Source organism: Mercurialis annua, linkage group LG3 (assembly GCF_937616625.2).
Source record: "Mercurialis annua linkage group LG3, ddMerAnnu1.2, whole genome shotgun sequence".
NCBI classification, from domain to species: Eukaryota; Viridiplantae; Streptophyta; class Magnoliopsida; order Malpighiales; family Euphorbiaceae; genus Mercurialis; species Mercurialis annua.
Window position 1 is genome coordinate 67,740,756 of NC_065572.1, and position 15,798 is coordinate 67,756,553.

A 15,798-nucleotide genomic window follows, 5' to 3' on the forward strand; every position below is an offset into this window, starting at 1 on the left:
AAGCGATTTACCTTTCACTCGTACGCTCATTTCATCGTAACTCGTTTCGTACGATGTTACTCTCTATATTACTTCCTTATCTCCTCATATAGATTTACTATCGGCTGTGTCCCTTCACAGGTCTACAGTCTTTTTCCTTTTATTATCGCGGAGCTCTTATCTTGATATCCGGATATTTCTACTCTTAACAGGTCATTTACCTCAAACTATGGCTTACTCAGAATCTTTCATTCATTCTGATGCATAAAATTCTCAGACCTTACATATTTGATCTGACTATCGCTACGTATTATTTCTTAGCCTTATACATATAGCCTCTTTGCTCGCAGCTAAGAGTCATCCTCAATGCTCTATAGCCACTACTACATTTAATTAACTGATTATCAACTTCTCGCTCCATTTTCAAAACATTCAGATTAAAAATAAAACATAAGTTTCACATTTTTTTTTTCACTTTTGGTCGGCCATACTTTACACATTTATGGCCCGACTTTCAAATACATGTACTCTACATGTACATTCCGCACCAGCCAGCCAAGACTTGATAGTTCCAAGGCCCGTTATCGGAATTTTCACAATTTGAAACCACTGTTTCACAACAGTTTTCAAATTCATTTACATATCTATGGAGCTTACATTGATAATCTTAAGTTAATTAAACTCTATAATTCATAATTTCATCACTTGCACTTTTGGCTCACTGCCAAAATTCACGCAAGTTTCCCATCGTTACAAAAAAAACAAGCATCGTCTACCTCTTCGTTTGACGATCGCAACGGTTAATCTCTAGAGAACCGTCTTAGGAATATCATATTCCAAAATCAAACCGATCCAACGGTCCAATTAAAAGATATCAGGGTTTTACTACACCCTATCGGTTTTCAGACATCATCTGAAACTTACTTTATCAATACACTATCTCAATCAACTACACTCTAAATCGTGCGTTTTCCACTTATCCTTGAGTCTTCCTAAACTCAAGTTATACTAATCACTAGTGTGAAATCACGTATCTCTAACGTCTTAATCACTGCTCGATCAGTAGGTTATATCTCTTCTTTCTTACTTCTAGTGTCTCAGGGTACAATTCCCTAAACACCTTGTTTAAGGATATTCTTATCCTTAACTTGTCATAGCTCGGATATGCATTGATATCCGGATACCTGTTGTAGTTCATTTAACTACAAATAGCTGTGTACTTCCCAGTCACAACTTTATTCTCCAACTTCCACTCTTGTATGCTTCTGTTGCCCCCTCGAGAATCGCTTACTACTCGATCTCGAGTATTTACTTTTGTTACAGAGTTTTGGTCTAGGTATGCTTACAAGAAAAACAAATCTGTTTGAAATATTTCAATCATCTTTGGGCCCTTTCAAAACAATTTGTTCAAAAATTCACTTTTTAAAACATCTGCATAATTGTGCACTAAGGTGATGACGTCTCATCTTTAGGCATAATTATGCTTTTAAAATCATTTAAATGAATAACCATAGCAGGTTATATCATTTGGTTTTTGTAAGTTTCCTCCTGACCCTAAACTCTGTAACCAGTAAGATTTCTCCACAACTACTCCACTTTTATGAATTCGTACTTCCTTTGTCAATCGTCTCCTTGTACAACTATCAAATGACTTCGACAGTGTCTTCACGTTATTTCCATGCTTGATATTCAAGCATCGTTATCGAATTATCTAGACGACTCGCACGCGTATAACGCAGTCTTATATCCCAAAAGGGAAGGCTGAGAACCTATGAAACATAAGAATATATGTAGGAGACATGACTCGAATCCTATGTGCTGCAGTAGTTCCTATGAGTACCTATGACATCTACCCCATACTTTATTTCCATGTATCAGCAATGTTTTTAAATTCTCAAGTCCGAGAACCATTGCATACACGACTTACTTGACACGTATCAGCAATGTTTTTAAATTCTCAAGTCCGAGAACCATTGCTCTGATACCAACTTTGTCACGACCCAAATTCATGGATCACGACCGGCGCTAGGGAATGGGAGTGGTTGCTCCGAAACCCGTAGTAAGCCTAAAATCCTTTATAAATTTTTCCCGTTTTAAAACATAATAAGGTTTGCAACCTCGTTGCATAAATACTTTAACACCTTTATTAAAAACGCGATCGTAATTCAAGACCATACATCACGTATGATCTGTTTTCAGAAAATACCGTTAAAACCTTTTCTCGTTTAACGAAAACACATTTCTGAAAACTGGGTTCTTAAAACCCCGATTGTATTTCAAGAAACCAGAACGCAAACATCAATCTCATATGACGTACATGCTCTGTTTCCAATACAATCCTAAAATGCTAAAAATATGAAACCAGTGTATCTCTCAAACAACTGGTTAAAGCATTTAAGAAAACACGCAGCTTTTCAATCATATATATATATATACAGTAGTTCAAATCAGAGTTTATCAAGATAGTTTGAACTGCTGTAAATAGAAAGACAGACTTCCCAGTACCCAACTACTTGCAGCTCTAGAGGTATGACTGACATTGACTTCCAGAATTATTATGGAAGTCCGACCTCGTACTTGATTACCTGAAAAGTGAACATTGGGGAGGGTCAGAAATATAAATATTTCTGAGTGAGTCTACAATTTTACAGTTGAATATTCAAATCGCAAATACATAAACATTTGTATATGTAAAATATTACCAATTAGTCGATCCAGATGAAACCCTACAAGACAGACTATTGTATGGGTCTCAACCTACACAATATAGGCCTTAGACCGTGAACTGAATCACTGCCGTCTAAGCCGGGTGTCTGGACCGTAACCGTGAAACTGCCATCACAGTACTGCCTGTGACCGTAACCGTTACTGCCGTCTCAGACTGTTAAGTCAGGGTCGCTAGCACTTCCAACGCCCAATGACATTAACTGACCTCTATGTCAGACACAGGCTCGTATCGAGAAACACTACTGGTGATCACACAGTCCTATTGACAACCAATAGGAAGCTTGTTCCAATGGATCTTTCATGGTTAAGTTATACTAGTGCGATTTGTTATTTAAAAACAGTTTAAATATAAATATTCAAAAGCAAAAACCACAAAGTAAAACTCACAGTACTGTCGTCCCCATTTTTTTAAAACGTAAGCTCCAAGCAAGCTTGTCAGTCAAACACGTTGGTGTTTGGCTCACTAGATCGACCACTCGTCGGATCTAATTAAAATTCAAATGTCAAAACACATTAGACATTGAATTTTAACTTTAGTCCTATCGTATAAACGATAGACTCAATAAACAAACTCTGACACTATAAATATCGCATATAAACTAATCTCAATATTGAACTTCTCGTTCAATATATAATACCACTCTTGGTATGGACTTATAGTCCTTTTAATATTAATCACTTTGATTAATGTAAAGCCTAGTTAAAACGTCGTATCGTTTTAACGTATAGACTTATATCATTTTAAAATGTTCACCTTTAAACATTTATTGACTGACGGTAAACACACCGTCCTACTAGGCGAAGTCCCCTCGGATTCGCCGCCTGAAAAAACCCCTTCGGAGTTGGACTACGCGTCCGTGTAGGGCCTGTACACGTTCGTGCACTGCCTGTGCACGTTCGTGCACAACCCTTGGCCAATGCACGTTCGTGCACATGGTACACGTTCGTGCACTTGGTACACGTTCGTGCACTTTTGTGTACGTTCGTGTACACCGTCAGGCCACCCTCGGAACTTCGTTCCCGGGCCGATTCCCGACGTGCTTCCTACGTTTATAATATTTTAATTTATTTTCTATTTAATCGATTACTAATTATCGATTATTACCTCGTACTACCGGACTACCGAAGAAATCGAAGTCGGAATCGCGAAATCGGATCGCGCCGCGCCGGCACCGTCTCACCTCTGCTTGCTAAGCCTAGCAAGCATGTCCCTCCTTCCCTGCGCAAGGAAGTGAGGCTGCCCCTCTTCTCTATTTATAGAGAAATGATTTGGCTAAAGTACCATTAGGTACTAGCTCAATCATGCACTTTAACTCTGATTTTAATTAGTCGTCCGTAGCCCAAACGGAGACTAATTCTAAATTCCGTCAAACTTTACCCAAAAATCCAATAAAATATAAAACGAATAAAAATATAATTTTTATTCGCATCCAACTTATATTTTATTTTAAATAAATCTCCAAAGATTTATTAGGTCTATATCAGTCCCACTTAAATAAAATTACTACGTCTAAATTTAATGAAAATTGAACCGTAGCTTCTTCGAATTATTTCGCGAATAATGACACCAAAATTATTCGCTCGGGACTTATATATGATTTTATATTTAATTTAGACCAACTAATAACATTTAATTAGTTTATAACTGAAACTAATTAAAGTTAAAAGTTCAGGGATCAATATGGATATTTTTCCAACTTGGCGCCCACTTATCCACCGCCTCATTCTTTTTATTTTCTTTTTATTTTATTTTTTTTAATATATATATTTATATATATATCTTAATTTATATTCGTCCATAACTCGTCAAGCTTTCCGAGTTTCGACATTCTAATTTCGGGGTTTTGTCCGAAATCTTAAACTCTCCATTTAGAGTGGTACATTGATATTTTAATTATCAATATATCAATTTATACGACACTAAAGAGTATTTTCAAATTTATTACTCCCGTTCACACTCGTTTATTAAAATTTAAATTCCCGATTTAAATTTTAAACTCCTATTATTACGATACTCTTTTACGGATTCGTATAAATTAAATTTACGTTTAAATTTAATTTACGTATTCCGAATCTATTAAATCACTTCCCGTGATTTAATAATCTTAAATAGTCAAACCTACTATTATCTTTTGACTATTAAATTTAGTCTTTCCGAATATTTTTCTTAATATTCGAACCCACAAAATATTATTTTTAATATTTTGATTACTCCAATTTGACCTCGTGGCATATTCTAATTACTTAAAATTACGGGGTATTACATCTTAACTAATGAATTATACATTCAGTACCGTTTGAAATGGGGGACCATTTTACATTTTAGAAATATCAATAATACTTTTTGATTATAAAATCTTTTTATTATCTTTCACTTTACTTTAATTGCATTTATTATACTATTAATATTTCATAGCATAATAATCTAACGGAATATCAACTTTTTATGAACTCTTTTTACGAACTGAACACATGACTAATTGTCATTAATTTTTAATTTTTTTTCGATTTCATAATATAACTTTATCATATCATAACAATATGAATAACAATAATTAAATTAAAAATTACCAGTATTTATTATTATTATATGTCAAGAATCTAATTCTACTAAAAATAAAACTATGGAAAAATAAAATTTCTAAATTGTGACATAAAAATAAAATCATGAAAAAATAAAAATTCTAAATTGCTATAGATTTGTTTTTGTTTAGAGTTTATATAAGGTGAAAACTCATTAAAAATAATAATAAAGTAGTTTTTTTTATTGTATAATAAGGTAGTTTAAAAAAGGTGGAAACTATGAGAATGTTTTGCTATAGATTTGTTTTTGTTTAGAGTTTATGTAAGAGAAAAACTCATTAAAAATAATAATATTAAAATAAGTAGTTTAAAAAAGGTGGAAACTATGAGAATGCTCTATTTGGTGAGAATTAATGAGAGGGCTCCGTTGGTCCTCTCAATTATATAATATATAGATGATAAAATTTTCTTACTAAAATTGTATTTTAATTTTCTTTTTAATAATTTTATAAATAAATTTTTAATATATTAATTGCGAGTTTAGCTGAATCATTGAGCTAGTAGATATGTTTAGTTTAAGACTTCTTTTTATCTTTTTAATTTTTCACATCAAATAGGAAATATAATTAATTAGCCTCTTTCGAAAAAAAATCATTAAATTTATCTCACCAAATTTAATTATTTAAATTTTTTAAAATAAAATTGGAGTTGAGAAATCAAAAAACGCGTCCAAACATCTTAACTAGAGAGCGTTATGAAAAAATTAAACTCCATACTGTTTGAGTTATAACTTATTGATGTCATTTAAATATTTTTAATTAAGTATTGTAAATGAGAGAAATTCTTATGTAGACTCGGTCTACCACGTCATCCGTAGACTAACCTATCACATTATGACACGTCATTAAAATGATGGCAATCTTGTAAATTCGTTTTTTACTTATTTACACCTTTGAATAATAATATTACAAGATTGCCATCATTTTAATGACGTGTTATAATGTGATAGGTTTGGTCTACGGATGACGTGGTAGACCGAGTATATCTAAGAATTTCTCTGTAAATGAATGGCATGCTACTCTTCATCCATTTAAAAGGAGTAATGCTATATAACCCTCCTTTTTAACCCACCTTTTTTAACCCATCTTATGTGGCATTAAAAGAGTGGATAAATTAAAAGTTTGAATTTAAGATATATACTTTTAAAGGTGGATTTGACGAATTAAAGGCTGCCACGTAAGAAGGGACAATGAAGGTGGTACAAAATAGAGGGTTAAATAACATTTTTCATTTAAAAGTTATCTGTTGTGTTATTTAATTTTTTAATAATCAATTGTTTGTTAGGCCATCAGATAAGATTTGTTTACTATTCAATCAACTTATATGCTGTGCTTTAGAAAAACTGAGGTCATGTTTGTTATAGAGAAACTGAAGTCACAGCGAATGGTATAAATAAACAAAGTGGAATATTATTATTGAATCAAACATATAATTATATTTAACTAGGGTTAGTAAATTTGGTGTGGAAAGGATTATGATCAACCTCAAAAGTCCAACCATTTTTTTGAATCTGATAAATCAGACCAGCTTTTCTAAGTATAATTTCTCATCTCCAAAAACATGCAGTAGCAAACAACCAAAGAATGTCCACCCAATTGCCAACAAACCCTCTCAAGTTTTCAAATTTCCACCAAAAGTAATAGAAAAAAATTGGTCTAAATACAATTTGAATCCAAAATATTTATGCTCATTATATCATTTACAGTTAATTTTATAATTTTATTTTAATTATTCCTATTTATTGTGATTATATTCCAATTTGTTATTTATATAAAAAAATTACTCAAATGGGTAATTAATTTTAAAATTTTGTTATGTTTTGTGTCGGAAATGTCTTCAAACTAGTCAAAATAGAAATTATGTGTATTATTATGAAATAAACTTTTACATAAATTTAAATTGAGACAAGATTGCAATAAATCTAAAAATAATTGAGATAAAATAAAATAAATTAATGGTAACTTCATAATAAATACAAATGTTTAGAGTTAAATAGTCTTTATACTTAAAAATATATGTGTAATTTTCACAAATCATTCTTGAACTATATATTTTCTCTCTTTTCAAACTGACTTTGAATTTCAACTTATTTCATTTATTTCTAAATTTTTATTTAATGATTTATTGTCAATGCTGTGAACTTTTTCTAATGCTGTTAATTTTTAATGTATCACTCGATTTTATAGTTCATTTACTTGATGACATGGCAATCAGCTTGGATCCTATCAAATCCATAAAGATGTTCAAATTTTATATCGAATTTGTTAAAATTTCAAAAAAATTACATTGTGGAAAGAATTTCTATAATTCAATAAAAAAAATAGATTTTAATGCATTCAACAAAATTTCACTTGTTTGATTTGTCACCAAACAAGTTATCAAATTTAATAATATATTGTTGATAAAATTATGGACTTGTAATATAATGGATCTAAAGTCCGGTTATCAAACCTACAGGGATAGAGGTTAAGCGAGAATGATCTTCGTTCAAATTTTAATTCGTCTGGCAATGGAATGAGAAATTTGTTCACACACGATTAACGACTAAATATTCAACTATTCAACTACGCAATTGCAAATAAACAACTATATTAACAACGGTTCTAAAACAATAAAGGAAGGTGTTTACGGATCAGAACTACTCCTAAACATTGTGGTCACGGGATATGCAATTTTGGTATGAACAAGAACTGAATCGCTTTTAAAGCGCTACTCCCGCTCTCTCGAGTCTCAAAGAGCAACAAAACCGCATTCAATCAATCAACAAACATATAGCCCACTCTCGTGTTAAAAGGATGCAATTAATCAATCGATTCTGGGGTCGCCTATTCTCTAACCCGCTCTTGCGGCGCCAAATCCTATGCTCCTAATCTCGTGGATACATTCAATTAGCCACCTTTCGGTGTACTGAACAAACTATAATCAAATTGAGGATAGCTAATCCTAGTTAAGCATGAAGCATTACAATTAGCACAAGTTAACTACCCAAAACAAGCATATCACATTTAACACAACATTTAATCCTTCATTCCAATTCCCAAACAAAGGGGGTTTAGCCAACTATGGCTAAGTTCACAACACAACTAATTAAAAAAAATACAATCCATTAAAGAGTAGTGAAGTGTTACCTTAAAGAGATATGTAGAGCAATAAACTATAAATAAGATAATGAAGACCAAAGGATAAGCTTACATTCAACAATAAAGATCTTATTCTTACGATCAATAAAAACTTCAACACCCACAATAATGATGGGAAAAAATGGAACACAAAACCCTAAATAGATGCTAACTATTTTAAGAGAGACAATAAGAACAATAAAAATTGGTGTAATAAAAGTTATAACCTAAAAATGAGTTAAAATGGCTTATATAAGTGTTACAAAGAAGGAAATAAAAACACTCTAATACAAGTTGTGTCTAGCTAAATAGGGAAGTGGACCTCAAGCATTTGCACACTTGAAATGAAGCTGAATCCTCGTTTTTATGCATGTTTCGGATTGAGACACTTATTTAAAATGTGAGTCTCGATCCGAGACTCTTCTTATGGGGCAATCTGTCCTCATTTTCCTTGTGTCTCGGATCGAGACACTTGCATAAGTGGGGTGTCTCGACCCGAGACCAGCCATTCTGCCCCGAATCCTCTCTTTTTTTGCTTCTCGAGTTCACTTCTTTCTCGCTTCCGTCGATTCTTCCCTTCTTTTACGCCAAAATGCTTTTACAATACTCCTGAATACCTTAAACACCCACACTATCAAAACATGGTGAAACATAGCAAAAGCATGCGGAAACACAACTCTATACATATGAGTATTTTACTGGCTATCATACATCATAAAAAAAATTAACAAAGTAAATTATTAAACATTTAATAATTACTGGAATACGAATTAGAATTTAAAGATAGGAATAGAAAGGAGAAGATACTTCAAGGCTATTGGAAATTGGTTTAATTGCATCAAAAATCACCAACTTTCGCCTGTTTTTGATATTTGACACAATCTTTGTTCCTTAACATATTTAACATTATCTTTTATTTTTTGGCTTATTTATCTACGGTTGCGTTTTCTTTGAAAAATTGTGCCGGTTTTTATGCAAAACGACGCCGTTTTACATCCAGAACGGAGCCGTTTTTATTAAAAACGGTCCCATGGATAAATATGTTGAAAAAATAAAAATCAATGTTAAATATACTAAAAATAATATTAAAAATATATAAAAAATTGGTGACTTTTTGGTGCAATTGTGTTTTGAAAAATCCAAAAAAATATACTAATAGTCAAATATCTAAAGACCTTTTTGACAACGTGGCGCTTTCCAGTTGGAGAAACTGTGTGCGTGTGAAACTTGATGCGTTGTAGAGGAGAGAGAGGGTGGTGCAGGGACCCGCAGTTTTCATTTTATGCATTATATAGTTTGGCTTTCAAGACAAAGAAAGTCGGTGTAATCCCATCCAAATCTATTTCTCTTTATTTTAATTTATTTTAAATTGAAAAAAAGAGTACGAGGAGATATTTGCTTCAAAAGAAAAAGATAAAGATAGGATAAGACATTCATCCCATTAAATAAAAAAAATAAAAAATAGAGTGATCAAAATATGTTACTTATGTTTCATGCTTTTGTATTGAAATTTATTCAATTAAATAATTTTATCATTTAAATAAATTAAATTAAATTTTTAATTTGAATCTGTTAGTTTATTAATTTTGACAGTCTCAAATATACAAACTAAATTAATCAACTACTATTAACAAGATTGTTCTCTTTAAAAATTATCATGCTTTACCTTTTTAGTTTTTTACGGCCGCTTTATTATTAAAGATATGATAGGGTCATCTTCGGCCTTTTGATTTTGAAAATTATTTGAGTCAAATACATTGAGATAACTTTTAAATTACTTTTAAACAATATTGAATTTCATTTTTTTTAAGTTGTCAAATTATAACTTTTATTTTCAAAAAAATATTTCTAATCTAATTTTGATGATGTGGTCACCCAAATTAGACTATTTAAATAGTAATATTTCTCACACACAATTCCATTATACGCCACTTAAATTAGTATTCATTTTTAAATAAAATATATAATTTAATAATATTTTCCGATGAGAAAAATATTTTTAAATTAGAATCACATAAGAAAAATAAGATTGAATTATTGAATTCAAAATTAAAAATTGATGAGTTTGAAGAAATAAATAAAAGTTTACTTGGAAAGTATTTAACCCAAATTATCCCCTTTTCACCCACATATTTTTGTTTTAGAGTTCTCCTTGATTTTTTTTTTCAATCAGATGCTTTGTTATTGACTTTTTTCTCTCTTCGGGTGTTTTAATGGAGTTTTGTTGTTTATAATGATGATTTGTTATTTCTGAGTGTGTTTTTCTAGTTCCATCAGATCTTTGTTAATTTGGATTATCATCGTATTAATTCTTAATGATTCTATCATAAAAAATTAAAAATTTATTAATAATTCTGCTGTTTTAGTGTTTTCTTGATTCATTGAAATTATTTTTTTGTTATAGATCAAGCTTATATGTTGCACATTGTCTGCTGCAGGTTATTTAAAAAATTTGAGGTTATTTTACCGACGCAGTTACGACTATTATTTTTATACACATAAATTGATCTATTCAATTAAATTTTATATGTTTTTAGTATAAACAACTTGTTATATGTTAGCTCATCGCAAATTTTATAATTACTTGCGGTTGTAATTGTTGTCGGAATACGATAATCAATTACAAAATTTTACTTTTTTCAAATAAAGAAAACATGACAAAAATTTGCTTATATTTACATGTTATTGAAAAAAAGTAATTGTCCCCTATATTTTATCCACGAATAAATGATCAATTCACCCCTTCAACTTGGCACGAAATATAAAAAAAAGTCATTTTGCAAGGTTTTGGGTCAAACTAACACGCAACTTGTTTTTTTTGTATCCAAAACGCCCAAAAAGAGTGGGATATCAACCCCCTAAATTATGTGAACTAGATCAATTTACCCCTCCGTGCCCACCGGAAACTACTCCAATTGGATCGTCGACCGCCGCACTCATCGAATCCGCCGCCGAGAAAAAACTCAACCATCACTCCCTGCCAAAATTCTTTTCCAGCAGATCAACAAATTTATTCTTCAAAATAACAGATATGCACTTGTTCTCCGTGAAGAACAACAGATCTGTTGTTCTTCGCGAGAAGAACAGATCGTGAGGAACATATCATCTGTTCTCCATGAGAAGAACAACAGATTTGCTGTTTTTCGTGAAAAAACAGATGCAGATCAGTTCTTCCGAAGAATGAATATATTGATCTGTCATGGAAAAAAATCGGTGGCCGAAGATTTTTTTCCTCCAACGGCTGTTGTTAGCGGCAGGTCGGTGATATCCGGCGGGTGGAGATATATAAAAATACAATAAAATCCTTAAAGTTATAAAATTATTTGTTTTTCAAAAATCTTCAAGTATCAATCTATAGAAATAACAAATTATTGAGGACTATTTTAAAGTTTTTATCAATTTTTTTTATGGAGAGCGTGTTACAAACGCGGATTGAGAGTTATCGAGGCTGAAAGAGGGGTTGATTTAATGTATTTTGACATAATTGTAGTTTTGTTCGACCCAAAATTCTCCAAAATGATATTTTTAATATTTCGTACCAAATTGAGGGTTGAAATGATCATTATCCTTTCCTTCCTAATTACATTATTTGCCATTTTTTTTCTTTTTTCTTTGCAAACGATTATTCTTTATTTTCAAATTTAAAATAAATATTATGTTACTCATCTATATCATTAGCTATTAATTTATTCTTTATTTTCAAACTTAATATTGTATTTTTTCAAACATGTGATACTCATTTAAATCATTAACTATTGATTTATGCTTTCAAAAAACTTATTAATTTATTATTAAATATTATAAGTGACATAAGATAGATTAATTTTTAATTAAACAACTATCACATATATATTTTGGCAAAAAAAACTATCACATATATACATATAATTTTTAGAAATAAAAAAATTTACTCAAACTACGACTTGTTTATTTTCTATAAATTTTAATTCATATATTAACATTCTCTCAACAATTTATCTCTTATTCTATATATTCAAAAAATACTCAACTTTTTTTGTTGATAATTGGAGACGGAAGTATTCATAAGAAAGATTGAATGCACAACCTAACGATTTATTATATAGCGCTTATACTATTTGGATTACAGTTACTCAATTTTGTTCTCAAAATTACTTTCAATATTACAATAAGGAATCCTCAAAATAATAACGTTTGGGTAGCAGAGAAGGCAAATGGAGGCAGTCAGGCAGATGGGCACACAACACAAAACGAGATTATATTTTTAATTCCAAAAAAGAAAAGGAAAAGGGCAAAATGGTAAATAGAGGTAGAACCGTGTAAATAATAAATGCAAAATCTTATCCGAATGGATGCCAGGTAGGAATAATGGCGAGGTCGAGCAGCCGCGTGCTTTGGTTTTCTTGTCTGTTTCCCTCTATTGCTTATGGGAAACAAATAAGTATATTTTAAAGTGCCTTGTTTTTACCTTTAGTCGTTCATGATTAGTTGGACTTAAGTGGCAATATGCCCCCTCAATTTGTAAACAATGGACAAATAATACATAAATTAATTTTGTTGATAAATTAATACACGAACTTGGTGATTATGAGCAATTTTTTCCATATTGACAATTTATCCCCTCAATTTATAAGTTAATTGTCTCTTAAATTGGCAATTTGCCCCCTTAATTTGTAAGTTAATTTGTCAAAATGGGCTAATTACTTATAATCACCAAGTTCGTGTACTGATTTGTCAACAAAGTTAATTTATGTGTTAATTGCCCATTGCTTACAAGTTTAAGGAGCAAATTGCTATTTAAGTCTGATTAGTTGTAAAGAAATGAGTCATGCCAATTTCGAATTCAAATCAACTCTACCGAATTTTAATCCTCAATATTAGATTTGAAATCGAACCAAATCTAAACTATTCATATTCAATTTGAATATATTTAAATTTAATAAAAATGATGTACTTATTAAAATAACTGAAATTATTTGTATATAATATTTTAACCTTTTGTATTTACAATTAAACACAACTTCCTCTAAAAAAAGAACAAGCTTTGAAGAGTATTGACGTATTGTATTGTATTGTATGTGCTAATGACCAATCAAACTCAAACAGTAAAGTATGTTATTGCGTGAGCGGTGTTTTTTAGGGTGTGATTGGTTCAAATGAACTTTATAATCTTTACAAGATTCAGTTAAATTTTTATAAAATATACGTTTGATTTGCTAATTAAATTTTAAAATTTATATCTTAATTCCATATAATTGGTTATTCGAATTTACAAATAAATTTCAAAAGCTAGAAGATTTTCTTTTGGTAAATAATAAATGAAGTAGGCACTTCCACAAAGCGATGAAAGTTATTATAAAAAAAATAGTACAAAAAACGTCATTCCCGAATAAGAAAATTTAGGATGCTGGTCCCTGTAAAACTCCACCGGTTTGCATATCGTCAAAAAAATCAAAGCATGAAGATCATTAAAATAGTTATTTTAAATAATTTTTAAAGTAGATTAAATTTTAATATAATTTTAAATTTGCCTCATATTATAAATTCATAAATTCTAAATAGATATTTTTTTAAAATCGCAAAATTTTAAGAGAGAAAAATAAGTAAATGTTAGGGTGCTAAGATTCAGTCATAAAACTAAAAGTGAGCAAAATATTATACTAACCAAACCAAAATTAACCAAACCAGCCAATTTTGGTGTTTTTCATCTCTTTGTTTTTGTCGATTTTAATCGAACCGACCAGGATTTAAAAAAAATGGTTTGGTTTGCTTTTGGATTTTTTTGCGTTCGGCCCGATTTCGATTTGATTTTATATTTTGAAAATAGAAACTAGGAAAATGCTATTTAATCCACCATTTTATACCACCTTCATTATCCCTCCTTACGTGACAACATTTAATTCGTCAAATCCACCTCCAAAAGTGTATATCTTAAATTCCAACTTTTAATTCATCCACTCTTTTAATGCCACATAAGGTGGGTTAAAAAAGGTGAATTAAAAAGGAGGGTTATATAGCATCACTCTAGAAACTAACTGAACTGACCGGTTTTGAGATTTTTTAGTTACGTGAAATTGGAAGAAAAATATAAATAATATAATTTTCAAAAAAAATAAAATTTATAAATTTAAATTTTGAACTTCCATCAAACACAACATTCAATTCATTTTATTTTAGTTAAAATGAATTTTATATTTAATATTCACGATTCCAAACATACGAATCTATTTTTAAATGAATTTCAAGTAGAACTTATCTAGAAATAAATTGATTTTCACAATGAAATTGAACTAAATAATACCTTAAAATATTTATTCAAAAAAATAAAATTAGATGAATATTTTTATAAATCTAACTATAAAACAATTTCAAAAAATTAATTTATAACCTAACATTTTGTGGTTAATTTTAATTCTTCATCTCAACTAAATTTAATTTTTTTAAGTTATGCGGTTATTGTTTATAAAATCATTTTACTAAGGCTTTCAAATGTTAATTTTATATTGATATATTTGAAAATAAACTTTGTATCTATTACTTAAATAAATTGTCATTTACAATCTTTGTTAATATATAAAATGACTCAAATATCTCTAGTTTTATTATTATAAATAATTAATATTGGTCGGTTTTATTGGGATAACTTTTTTCAGTATGAAAAATCAAAATAACATTTTTTTTATAGTTCATCCGATTTTCAAGGTTTCGCCCTGACTAATTCGGATCTAACCCGCGTGGCGCACCTGACATAGTGGGTGAGTCTACCAATAAAGATTTTCTGCATTCACAAGACTCGAATCTGATACCTTATTAAGCGATATCAAGCCGCTTATCCCAAGCTCAATTGGTAATAACATTTTTTTTATATAATTACATATACTCATACAAATGACATTTTTTTATAATGCACGTTATTAGTTTTATAATTAATTACGAATTAATCATCTTTGCATGAAGAATAACAATGAGAAGGATAAAGGCGTGGCCCAAGCTTATGTTCATCCACATGCACCATAAATATAATTGTTTAATTATGGAAACGGTCAATTTAGAATAGTATTAATATTATTATTAAATTTCCCAGCAATAATTTACATGATAGTTCTGCAACAATAGATAAACACTATTTAAGGATAATGTTTTATATTCAACAATTAAGACCTACTTTGGTTAGGTTAGGTCTTAGTTTTATCACATTATCCACGAAATTTGTTTCACATATACAATTTGCAATATTTTATAATTATATGCTGGTCAAGCTAGTTAAAAAAAATGTTATATAGTATGCACTAAATTTTGAGTTGGAAATTTTAAATCTCTTTCTTTTACAATTTCAACAAAATAATTTTATATGTAGAAAATTGAAACATTCTTCTTCTGAGTGAATATAAGCAATTACCATGAAGGGGTT